This window comes from Canis lupus, chromosome 25, assembly GCF_011100685.1.
Source record: "Canis lupus familiaris isolate Mischka breed German Shepherd chromosome 25, alternate assembly UU_Cfam_GSD_1.0, whole genome shotgun sequence".
Taxonomy (NCBI): Eukaryota; Metazoa; Chordata; class Mammalia; order Carnivora; family Canidae; genus Canis; species Canis lupus.
The window spans coordinates 14,640,398-14,653,440 of record NC_049246.1 but is presented as its reverse complement, the minus strand read 5'-3'; the positions used below and the strand labels follow the sequence as shown (position 1 = coordinate 14,653,440).

Sequence of the window (13,043 nt, the reverse complement as noted above, 5' to 3'; positions counted from 1 at the left end):
ACTTGCTTCCAAAACTAAGTCCTGCGACCGCCTGCCCCGTAGGGCCGCAGCTGCGGCGGCTCCGGGCGCGCCTCCCGAGGGCGCCGAGCCGGGACGGGCGGGAACGGAGGCCGCCCCGGGCGCCCCGCGCGACCTCGAAGGCCAGGCCCGGCGGGTCGGGAGCGCGGGGTAAAGTTTCAGGGTGATCCCCGCACGGGTCGTGGGGCAGACGGCCTGCTCCAGGAGCACCGCCCGCACGCGCTCCCCGGGGCCACGGCGCTGGCCGAGCCCGGGACGGGGACGGGGACGGGGCCGGGGACCGGGACCGGGACCGGGACCGGGAGGGAAGGGGCGGGGAGGGGAGGGGGCCGCCAAGCCAGCACCGCAGGGCACCAACAGGTGGGCAGCCCGGCGGCCCCGAGAAGCGCCCAGGAGGACGCGCAGGGCGTCCTCGGGCTTCAGGCCGTCGATCGGGGCTAATTCCCCTCCGGGGGCCCCGCGAACAGCCCCGGCCGCCGGCCCCAGCCCCGCGCGTGCCCCGCACAGCCGCGCGCCCAGCGGCAGCCTCACCTCGCGCGGCCCCCACTCGGCGGAGCCTCCGGAGCCAGTGGATACGAGACGGGGCCGCTCCCGGTCTCGCGGAGCTCGGAGCACGCCGGGCTCCCTCGCAGGAGCCTCTGCCCCGGTGCGCTGCCTCCCGGCTGGCGGCGGGCGGGGCGGCCGCTAGAGAAAGCGCGCCGCCGAATCCCGCCTGCGCCGCGGCCGCCCGGCTCCCCGGGCCACGCCCCCGCCCGCCCGGGCCACGCCCCGCCCGCCCGGGCCACGCCCCCGCCCGCCCGGGCCACGCCCCCGCCCGCCCGGGCCACGCCCCCGGCCCGGCTCTCGGGCCACGCCCAAGCCACGCCCCCAGCCCGCCTCTCCCTCTATCCCCCGCTCCGGAGCGCTCGCCACCCCCAGGCCACGCCCCCGGCCCGGAGCGCGGTCCGCTCAGGCCACGCCCCCGACCGGGCGCTCCCTCCACGCCCCGGGCCCTGCCACGCCCCCCGCCCCGCGACCCCACAGAGGCCGTCGGTGCCAACAGCCCTGCTGCCCCATCACCCTCCCAGCCACTTCCAACCCCCTACGGCGTCCCCCAACTCCCATCAGGATGTCCCCCCAGCCACGCCCCTGGCCCTGCTACACTTCCCCCAACTCCCTCTCTTCTTGCCCTCAGCTACACCCCCAGCGACCACCCCACACCACTACCCCCGGCCCGAACCCCCTTAGCCGGGCTCTCCCCCTCCCCCCACCACCACCCCAGTCTCACTAGCCCAGGGTGGGAGGAGCCGCCGCGTCGCCCAGGCAACTCCCCGCCACCCCACCACCACCAGTCCACTCACTCTCCCCCACCTCGCCCGGGCCTGGAGGTCACTTTAGAAGAAGGAACCCAAGCTGTGCGCATTTCTGAGCAAAGGAAATATTAGGGGAGGATTTTTAAACCCACCCTCCTCCCCGGGAACTGGGGCGAGTCTTAGGTACCGGTCAGTGAACCCACTCAAGGCGCTACCACCTTTTCGATGTGGCCCAAGGGTGATCAGTAATTCGCATGAAAACCACAGAGGAAAGCAAATCCTTCTGTGCTAGGATGTGGCCCCAAATACTCTGTAATTGTTTACATGCCGCTGATGAAACTTACAAACATATTCTTTTTCAAAATGCCAGTTTTGGGTGATTCATTTGAATGGTTATTATGCACAACACTACTCTAAACATGTTTTACTTTTATAATCAAAAAACCATACAACTATTTTTAAACTAAAGAACATAAAAGGACTAAATTACCCAATGAAGAGTCAAAATTAATTTTATGTATACTTTTTTAAATAGCCAAAAACTATTCTGTATGATATCAAATGGTGGACACATGTCATTATACATTTGTCAAAATCCACACAAAGTAACTGATGTATGCTTGTTCATCATAATATATCAATATTGGCTCATCAGCTGTAACAAATGTACCACACTGATGTAAGATGTCAATAAAGAGAAACTTGGGGTGGGGAGTATACGAGAACTCTCCTTTTTGTCTGTAAACCTAAAACTGCTCTAAAGAGTCTATTTGTCCCTGATACCTGTGTTCCTAGGCAAGTCTTTTGCCTGACTTTCAATATCCTCTTCAGATTGGTTGGAAAATACCAAACTTTAGCCAGTATAAAAATCCTGATGTCTTAGCACATGCAAGTGCTTAATATTGGTTCCTGTCCTTAAAAAGAAATACATTTTTTAGTGTTTTAGTAAGAATCTTGAGCTCCTGAGATGAAAGATACTAACTTGTTGGAGCAAGGCAGGATGGTTCAAGAGAAACCTCATTGATAAGACATGGGGGGATTCAGCACTTGACACTCAGCCCCATCACTACCTATAAGCATTAAGTGAATAAATCACCAAACTTCTCTGCATCTGATTTTCCTAATCAGTTAAATGAGAAATCTGGACCAGGGATCTCTGAGTTTCATTCAGCTTCCATCACTGCCAGGGGAATCTTGGTGTGGCTTCTGAGTAAAAAGGCCGAAGTCTCCCATAGTGACCTTTCTCTCTGCCCACAGGACCAGCCATCACTCACTGCCCTGCAAACAAAGCTGACATCTGCATTCCACCCTCCTCACAAAAGAGAACCTCCGGAGGTTTCTTTGAACTTTTTTTCCTCTCCATGATCTGCTGCTACCAGACTCTGACTAGCAGCTGAAATTCTAACAGTAGCCAATCCACAGCTTTCACCAACCAAAGATTCATCGTAACACAACCGACGCTTTCTGCAGAATGCTGTCCAGGGATAGAAACTACCATTTCTCACCAAGTGTGAGGTGCACATTTTTTTCTTATTTAATTATGTCTCCAGGGGCAGCCGGGGTGGCTCAGCGGTTTAGCGCCGCCTTCAGCCCAGGGCCTGATCCTGGAGTCCCCGGATCGAGTCCCACGTCAGGCTCCCTGCATGGAGCCTGCTTCTCCCTCTACCTCTCTCTCTCTCAATGTGTCTCTCATGAATAAATAAATAAAATCTTTAAAAAAATTATGTCTCCAAAATTATAATGTCTATTTCTGTTACTATATATTGGACACTTAATATGCTGAGTCATTTACATTCATTATCTCTTTAAAGCCTCAAGACAGCAATCCCCCCCCCCCCCCCCCCCAGGTACTATTATTATTCTTGTTTTCTAGATGGGGAAACAAGGTTCAGAGAAGGTGGGCAGCCCCGGTGGCGCAGCGGTTTAGCGCCGCCTGCAGCCCAGGGCGTGATCATGGAGACCCGGGATCGAGTCCCACATTGGGCTCCCTGCATGGTGCCTGCTTCTCCCTCTGCCTGTGTCTCTGCCTCCTTCTCTAGCTGTGTCTCTATGAATAAATAAATTTAAGAAGGTGAATGAATTGCCTAAGGTCACCCAGCTGGGAAATGATGCAGCCAGGCTTTAATTTCATGCTCCTGCTTTTAAATGCCATAAAGAAGGCTGTAATGGGACTTCCCCCCAGGGTTTCTGAGGAAGCATTATAGTGCTCCCTCTGCCGAAAGTCCCCACTCTTGAGGGGTTTTTCAGGAGAACAAAGGAGGAAAGTGCTCTGGACAGAATGTTTATCCCCTGCCCAATAGTCTCATATATTGAAGCCCTGAACCCCAATTAAATAGTTTTAGGAGATAGGACCTTGGAAGGTAATGAGGTTTAGATGAAGTCATGAGGGTGAGGCCCCCTGATGGGATTAGTGCCCTAATAAGAAGAGAACTCTGGTTCTCTCCTCCTTCTTCCTCTCCCTTGGGAGGACACAGCAAGAAGGTAGCCAGTTGTAAGCCAGGAACTGGATCCTCACCAGACACCAAATCTGATGACTTGGTCTTAGACCTCCCAGCCTCCAGAAATGTAAAAAATAAATCCTGCTGTTTAAGCCACCCAGGGTGATCTTTTGTCATGGCAGCCAACCGGACTCATACAGAAAGGAAACTCCTATCTCCTTGTTTTAGACTTTTCTTTTTTCCTTTGAGGAGCTTCCAAAATGTAACCCTCTGGCTTAGGGCCTCACCCTCTACTGCGGAAGGAGTTACCTGACTGGTGGGTGAAATCCATTGGCCCATCTAATTTATTAATAATTTATTAAAACCTTTTCACTCTTCTTGAACTTCTCAACCCAGACTACTCCAGGAAGCAATCTGTGGTCGATGTCTCTGCCTCAGAGCCAGATTGTCACCTGGATGGAGGTACCTGATGGCCTACATCTGGCTGGGGGAACGAGAGGGGCATGCAAAGAATATTAGCAAGAAATTTCCACACAGATCCAAAGTCACAGTGTCTCATTGTCTTCATCAGGAGTATCACGGACATTTTTATCCTCATCTGTCAGTCTCCAGGGTCTTGTTTCTTAATTGGTTGTGAAGGTGGGAAGGGGAGAAGAGGCAACTTGGCTGGGCCACAGTTACCCCTGAGGAGGAAGGTAAAGCCTGAAAGAACATAAGCCCCTTCCACTCCAGCCCCATGGCTCTGGGAAAATTGTTCAACCTCTCTGTGACTTTCTTCTTCTCTGTGACATACTGTGGTGAAGATTATGTGATAATGTATGTCAAGTCCTAGCTTACTGTCTGGCACATGGTAAAATGCTCAATAAACGGTGGCTGTCATTATTGATCAGAATGGATAAGAAGGATGTGTGGTCTTTTATTCCACTTTATCAGAGAAGACATCTCTCTAATCTAAGCTTCCTAGGATGAAAGAGTACTGCTTGGTATTCATCAAATTATTTGGGCACCTAAGTATCTATTTGGGGGAGGGTAAGGAGTGTCCAATTAATCTGAGCAGAAAGACAAAAGCATTTTCCTTGTCCTTTGCCCAGGAACCAGGTCCAGCATGCACTTTGCAGTGCACACCCTGTATGCTCACCCAAAAGGATGCTGGAGGAATCTGATGGATCTGGAGGGAATATGATTGGCAAAGCAGCCATAAGGAAGAGAAGAGAATGAGCAATAAAATCACGTCCTCAGGAGCACCTGGGTGGCTCAGTGGTTGAGTGTCTGCTTTCGGCTCAGGGCATGATCCTGGGGTCCTGGGATCGAGTCCCAGATCGGGCTCCCCGCAGGAAGCCCATCTCCCTCTGCCTATGTCTCTGCCTCTCTCTGTGTCTCTCATGAATAAATAAATAAAATCTTAAAAACAAACAAACAAACACGTCCTCAGTTTTTTTTGTTTGTTTTTTTTTTTTAACCAGAATCCACAGGAAGCCATTACTTTGGACAGCGACTCCAGGTTTCAAAGGTGTACATCAAAGGTTAGACTGAGGAGGGGACTTTTCAAAAGTGGTTTTCTACATAGTCTTTCTCTTTGCCTCAACCAACCAACTCCTGAAGTCCTGTCTTCTTTATCAAATTGCCATGATTGATACCCTCATCTATTAAATTTTGCTTTATCTCTCTAACCCCGGGTGCCCCTAACCCTCTACAGGATGTGATCTCTATGCTGGTGATGGGGCACTGGCTCTGGAGGCAGGCTGAGCTGCCAGAGTATACCCTGTTCACCTCTCCCCAGTTGGGTGGCCTTGGATAAGCTCTTTTGAACCTTAGTTTCTTCATCTGTAACATGGAAATAGTAATATGTGCCGCATTATGGTGGGGATTAAGCGAGACAATCTCTGTGAAGACTTTAGAATTGCCACACCTACAGAGAGTATGTAATACGAATGGCTGCTAAGACTACACACACAGGCAACCCCAGGCCTGCCTGGTAAAGGCCAGTCTTTCTCAAGTTCACTTCATTGATGCCTTCCCTGACCTCCCTAGGGAGGGTTTATTACTTTGTATTCCATGAGACCATAAGACCTCAGATACATTTCTATTTTAGGGCTAACCAAAGAGATTATGAACTCCTTGAAGCAGTAAATACATATACATATATTTTTTTAAATTAATAGACTGGTTTTTTTTAGGGCGGGATTTGGTTTACAGAAGAATTAACTAGAAAGTTCACATGCCTCCTTATTCTCATGCCCAACGGTTTCCCTCCCTATTAACATATGGCATCTGTGTGGTACATTTGTCACAATTGATGAGCCTATACTGATACATTATTATTAACTAAAGTCCATAATTTACAGCAGGGTTCACTCTTCCTATTAAATAATTCTATGGTTTTTGACAAAGGCAAGATGTCAGATATCCACCAGCACAGTTATCGCACAGAATAGTGTCAGATCTCTAAAAATCTCCTGTGCTCCACTGTTCATCTCTCCCTCCCCTCTAACCCTGGCAACCGCTGATCTCTCTACCATCCCAAAGTTTCACCTTTCCCAAAATGTTATATAGTTGGAATCATACAGTATGTAGCTTTAGCTAGCATTAATTACTTATTTTTTATTTTTTTTATTTTTATTTTATTATTTATGATAGTCACACAGAGAGAGAGAGAGAAAGAGAGGCAGAGACACAGGCAGAGGGAGAAGCAGGCTCCATGCACCGGGAGCCTGAGGTGGGATTCAATCCTGAGTCTCCAGGATCGGGCCCTGGGCCAAAGGCAGGCACCAAACCGCTGCGCCACCCAGGGATCCCCTAATTACTTATTTTTTAAAGATTTATTTATTTATTTGAGAGAGAGAGTACTAGGGGGAGGGGCCAGAAGGACAGAGAGAGAGAGAATCTCAAGCAGACTCCATGCTGAGCACAGAGCCTGACTCGGAACTAGATCCCTGAGATAATGACCTTAGCTGAAACCAAGAGTCAGACGGTTAACCAACTAATTGCTTCTTTTATCATGGCACCTAAGACTTCAGACACAAATTTGTTTTACCACTGATCAAAGACATTATGACCTCCTTAAGGGAAGAAATTTTTTTCTTTTACTGTATCTATTTACTTTGGGATCTCCCACCACACTAGATATATAGTGAGTACTAGGTCTTCCATAAAATAATAATACATAATTAGATGTTATTATATTCCTTAAGGTATATTACAACTTGAAGAATGAAAAAATTTTTTTAAGAAAAACCAGTTCCGAAATTTAGGGTTCTGACAGTCTAGGCATGCTGCCAGTTCTTTTTGGCTGATTTTTATAAGTTCCATTAAAACAATAATTCTTTTCAACTCCAAAATTCTAAGCAAACTCCTAATAACCACCATAGCCCACAACTATAATTTGAGATGAATCATGTGACCTATTTTGAATTTCAGCTCTGACCAAACTCTTCCATTTTAAAATCCAAGTTAATTGTTCTCCCACCCCACCCCTGACCACCACCACCCCTCACTGACTTCAAAAGTAAAGGAGAACAAATGGGAGAGAACAAGATGATTCACTGTTCACTTATAAGTAGCCTTTGAATAATGAGGAACAAGTTAAGGAGACAGTTATAGTAAATCTTACAAGTTTCCTTCACAGTTCAGAATATTAACTAAGAAATATTCATAGTACATCTCTAGATCTGCATGGCAAGGGAATATAAATAAGTGGATGTGGCAGGAAAAGGAACTATAATAATAAAACCATATTCATAGAGGTTTAAGAAAACAGTGGTAAAGGCACATACTGATCAAAGTCAATTAGACTCTATGCTTCAGGCACCTTGGACTTACTACATTGCCTAAGACATACAAAATGCTCCCTGAACATTTTTCAGAGTTAACTGGTAATGTTTACAAGTAAGTAATAAGACTAAGATGCCTCACCACCATTATGTTAGCCGCCATTCTCTGAGCCAGTACAGGTAAAGTACTTCGGGCTTTACCTACATCTTTTCTTTCTCTCTCTAAGTTTATTTATTTATTTATTTTAGTAATCTCTGCACCCAATGTGGGGCTCAAACTGATGACCCTGAAAGAGTCACATGCTCTTCCAACTGAGCCAGCCAGGTGCCCCTATGTCTTTTCATTCAGTCTTCAGAGTGAGAGCACAGGTTTGGTATAAAACACAACTGAATTTGAATCCCACTGCTGTCACTTAGTAGCTAAGTTACATAGAATGAGTTACTTTATATCTCTTAGTCTCCAATATTTTAAAAAATTAGGTATAACTTACACACTGTGCAGTACATACATAAATCTTACATGTATAGTAGGATGAGCGTGTGTGTGTGTGTGTGTGTGTGTGTATGTGTTGGACCAATCCTAACACGATCCTCTATGATGCCTGCCTCTTGATATTTGTGTCTTTAAGCCACTGTCCCACTGTAGACAGAATCTGCAATTTTCACTCAACCAATAGAAAATGGCAAAAGTGATAGGGTATCATGTTATATAAAGACCCTATCCTAGCAGACTGGAGGGGAACACTCATTGCTGGCTTGGTGAAGTGAATGGCCCCGTTGGAGAAGCCCATGTGACAAGGAACTGTGAGCAGCCTCTAGAGCCTAGGCAGTGAGGGGGGAGGGGTGTGGTCTCCAGCCAATATGTCAGTCATACATCTGCTAGGCAGTAAGTTCTGCCAGCAACCTGAATGAGCTTGGGAGCAAGTTCTTCTCCACTCAAGCTTCTAGATCAGAATCCACCCAGCCCACATCTTGACTGGAGTTCAGAACCAAGGACCCAGCTAAGCTGTACCCAGATGTTTGATCCATGGAAACTGAGAGAAAATATCTATATATTGTTTTAACCCACTAAATTTGTGGTCATTTGTTTTCATGTCACAGAAAACTAATGCAATATCAATGTAACCACAAGGTTGATCAAAAGATTAGAACATCTCCAGCACCTCATGTGCGCTCCCAGTTAGCAATGCCCGCTGCCCCAGGGATAAAGATTATTCTAACCACCATCACCATAAATGAGTTCTGTTTGTTTTTGAACTTCATATAAATGGAATCATGCAGTATGTATTCTTTTGTGTCTAATTCCTTTTACTTAACATTGTATCTGTGAGATTAGTCCATGTTCCATGTAACAGTAGTTCATTCTTTGCTATTGTTGGATAGTACTCCACTGTTTGAATATATCATGCCCTATTCTACTGGTGGCGGACAATTAGGTTGTTTCTACTGTTGGTTATTATGCTTCTATGAACATTCTTGAGCATGCTTGTACTAGAAAAAAATTATACTTTTTTGGGTAACATCCAGGAGTGATATTGCTGGGTCATGGAGTCTGCACATGTTTACCTTTATTTGGGACTGCCCAACATTTTGTCAAAATCAGTTTACATTCCCACAAGTGATATAGTAGAACTTGTGGGTGCTCCACCACCCTCATTAATGTTTATTATTGTCTTAGTCTCAAAAAATAAGGATAACAACAGTATACACTACCTAAAGTCATTGTGAACATCAAGCAAGAACATATGCAAGTGTCCTCATATAATAGAACCCGTTTGATAAATAATAGATATTTATTTCCAGTTTGCTTTTCAGATCACACAGGTAAAGGGGATGGGCTGGAATTTAAACCCCAAGGAAGAAATTCCAAACTTCATCTTCTTTCCACCATACTTCCATTTGGTCACTTCCCAGACATTTTTCATGGGCATCAATCTCTACATATGTTTCAAAGTTGTCTCTTTTTTAAGACTCCCTTCTTCTACATAGATCCGCAGGAAGTATGTGTTCTTTCTACACGACGTAAAAGTTAAATAGAGCTGCACCCTCACAATGTGGAGGACAATTGCAATTTCTTTTACAGAAAATTCTCACACTCTTTATTGCCATTTACTGTGGGCATTCCTTCTACTAAATATCTTCTGTTGAAAGTGGCCTTGGCTGCCTTGATGATTTCTTCATCTAAAGAGCTTACTTTATGGTTACTTTATGGTTAGTCTTAAATTGTCAACTCCTTCACTTACCTGCTATATACTAATAGACCTCTTATTCTATTACTTCTTCCTTGTTTACATGACAAGAACAAGTTCTAGTCAAAAATAAAGGCAGTGAAATGGAATATAAGCATTGTGTTGGGGAATCCCTGGGTGGCTCAGCAGTTTAGTGCCTGCCTTTGGCCCAGGGCATGGTCCTGGAGTCCTCGGATCGATTCCCACATCAGGCTCTCTGCATGGAGCCTGCTTCTCCCTCTGCCTGTGTCTCTGACTCTTTCTCTCTCTCTCTCTCTCCCATGAGTAAATAAATTAAAAATCTAAAAATAAATAAATAAATAAATAAATAAATAAATAAATAAATAAATAAAGGATTGTGTTGGTGGCAGCAAGGGAGAAGCTGGCGAGGTAGGCTATATAGCCCAAAGACAGGACAGCAGATGGACAATGTGGTTCCCACATCAGAGGTCCCCAGACCAAACAAGGATCTACTTGAAAAAATCCCAAAGACACTCAGGGTGGTCTAGCATCAAGGCCCATTTGCCAAAGGGCTAATGTGTTTGTAATGGAATGCAGTGGAATGTTATAATGTCGAGTCAATGTTTGTGGAGGAAAAAATGCAGATGAAATAAAATCAGATTGAGCATACCATCTAGGGAGGATGCCCCAGTCTCAACTCAGAGAATATAATTAGACATGAGAACAGATGTAATACAGATTTTTCTTTTCTCAGACACATATTCAGGATTGCTTTTTTGTTTTGGTGTTGCCTTTATCATATTCAACTACCTTGGGTATGGAAATTCATAAAAGTTAGTGATGAAAAGAGTATTATAATTTAAAATGTATAAATGAGGGCGGCCCTGGTGGCCCAGCGGTTTAGCACCACCTACAGCCCAGGGTGTGATCCTGGAGACCTGGGATCGAGTCCCACATCAGGCTCCTTGCATGGAGCCTGCTTCTCCCTCTACCTGTGTCTCTGCCTCTCTCTCTCTCTCTCTCTCTCTCTCTCTGTGTGTCTCTCATGAATAAATAAATAAAATCTTTAAAAAAATAAATAAAATGTATAAATGAGAAAGAACACAGAGAATCAATATGCAGGCCTGAACTCTGGGATAGGAGAAACAAAACTGTTTCAAGACCTATAAATTCCTCCAGGATGGCTAAATTCTACCAAACATTTAAAGAAGAGTTAAGACCTATTCTTTTCAAATTATTCCAAATAAAAGAAGAGGATGGGAAGCTTCCAAATTCATTTTATGAGGCCTGTATTACCCTGATACTGAAACCGGATAAAGACACTACAAAAAAAGAAAACTACAGGCCAGTATCTCCGATGAACATGGATGCATAAATCAACAAAATATTAGCAAACCAAATCCAACAATACATGAAAAAAATCATTTAACATGATCAAGTAGGATTTATTCCTGGGATGCAAAGCTGGTTCAATATCTGCAAATCAATCAATACGATATATCACATTCATAAGAGGAGGATAAAAAAACATATAATCATTTTAATAGATTCAAAAAAAGGTATTTGACAAAGTACAGCATTTATTCATGATAAAAAAAAAAAAACCTTCAACAAAGTAGGTTTAGAAGGGACATACCTCAACTTAATAAAGGCCATATGTGAGAAACCTACAGCTAACATCATACTCAGTGGTGAAAAACAGCTTTTCCCATAAGGTCAGGAATAAGACAAGGATGTCCACTCTCACTACCTTTATTTAACATATTACTGGAAGTCCTAACCACAGCAATCAGAAAAGAAAAGTGAATAAAAGGCATTGAAATTGGTAAACAAGAAGTAAAACATGCACTATTTGCAGATGACATGATACTGTAAGTAAAAAAACCCTAAAGACTCTACTAAGAAACTATTGGAACTGATAAATGAATTCAGTGAAGTTGCAGGATGCAAAAATCAATGAACAGAGAAATTCATGCATTTCTATACACTAATAAAGAAGCCAGGGCAGCCCAGGTAGCTCAGCAGTTTAGCACCGCCTTCAGCCCAGGGTGTAATCCTGGAGACACGGGATTGAGTCCCACATTGGGCTCCCTGCATGGAGCCTGCTTCTCACTCTGCCTGTGTCTCTGCCTCTCTCTCTACCTGTGTCTTTCATGAATAAATAAATAAAATATTTTTTAAAAAAGAAGCCATAGAAAAAGAAATTAAACAATCCTACTTACAATTGCACCCAAAATAACAAATAAAAAATACCTACGAATAAACTTACCAAAGAGATGAAAGACCTTTACTCTGAAAAATACAAAACACCAGTGAAAGAAATTCAAGACAACACAGACAAATGGAAAGACATCCCATGCTCATGGACTCAAAGAACACAGATTGTAAACATGTCCATATTATCCAAAGCAATCTACAGATTTAATGCAATCCTTACCAAACTACCAATAGCATTTGTCACAAAACTGGAACAAACAATCCTAAAATTTGTATGGAATCACAAAAGACCCTGAATAGGCAAAGCTACCTTGATAAACAAATATCAATCCTCTATTCTCTCTTCTCCTTCTAGGATCCCTATAATGGGAATGTTATTATGCTTGATAGTGCCACTGAGTTCCCTACATCTACTCTCATTTTGCATAACTTTTTTCTCTCTCACATGCTCAGTTTGATTACTTTCCATTACTCTGTCCTCCAGGTTGCTGATTAATTCTTCTGCTTCCTCTAGTTAGCTATTTTAGTCCATCTAGCATATTTTTAATTTCATTTTTTGTTTTTTTCATCTTTGTCTGGTTCTTTTTTATTTCCTTCTTAAGGGTCTCATGGTATCCTCTATTCTTTTCTCAAGTTCAGTGAGTATCTTTATAATCATTACTATAAATTCTCTATCAGGCATATTACTTACCTCTGTTGTGCTTAGGTCTCTTGCTGTGGTTTTGCCCTGTTCTTGGGACACATTCCTCTGTCTCCTCAGTTTGTTTAACTCTTTGTATCTGTTTCTCTGTGTTAGGAAAGTCAGCCACATGTCCTGCTCTTGAAAGTAGTGAACTTAAAAAGAAGAGGTCCTGAAGAGCCCTGCAAGGCAGTGTCCCTTATTTACAGAATTGGGCACTTCAGGGGTGTCTCCTAGGTGTGTTGCATGCACCCTGGTATTGCAACTGAGCCACTTTTTCCTTTAGTCCAGTCATCTGCAGTGGCTCCCTTTGCCTATTGTGAACAGAGTTTCATCCCTGTGGTGTCAGTGGACCAGTCTGGGGCCACCCTGAGCTTGAGTTAGACCAGGCATTTCCCAGAGATGAAGTAGCACCAAACTGGAGGGCACTTTCTCTATGT

The 13,043-nt window shown here is 44.7% G+C and overlaps 1 protein-coding gene across 2 annotated transcripts in view; it reads right to left on the bottom strand.

Annotated features, from left to right (window-relative positions):
* The window catches only part of SPATA13 (spermatogenesis associated 13), a 144,167-nt gene extending 143,461 nt beyond the window's left edge, over positions 1-706 (bottom strand). For both annotated transcript variants that reach the window (XR_005378457.1, XM_038573468.1), the window contains exon 1: positions 550-706. The gene's annotated coding sequence lies outside the window, so the exon portion shown is untranslated. The remainder of the gene's footprint in view (positions 1-549) is intronic.
* Between the last annotated feature and the right edge of the window lie 12,337 nt (positions 707-13,043).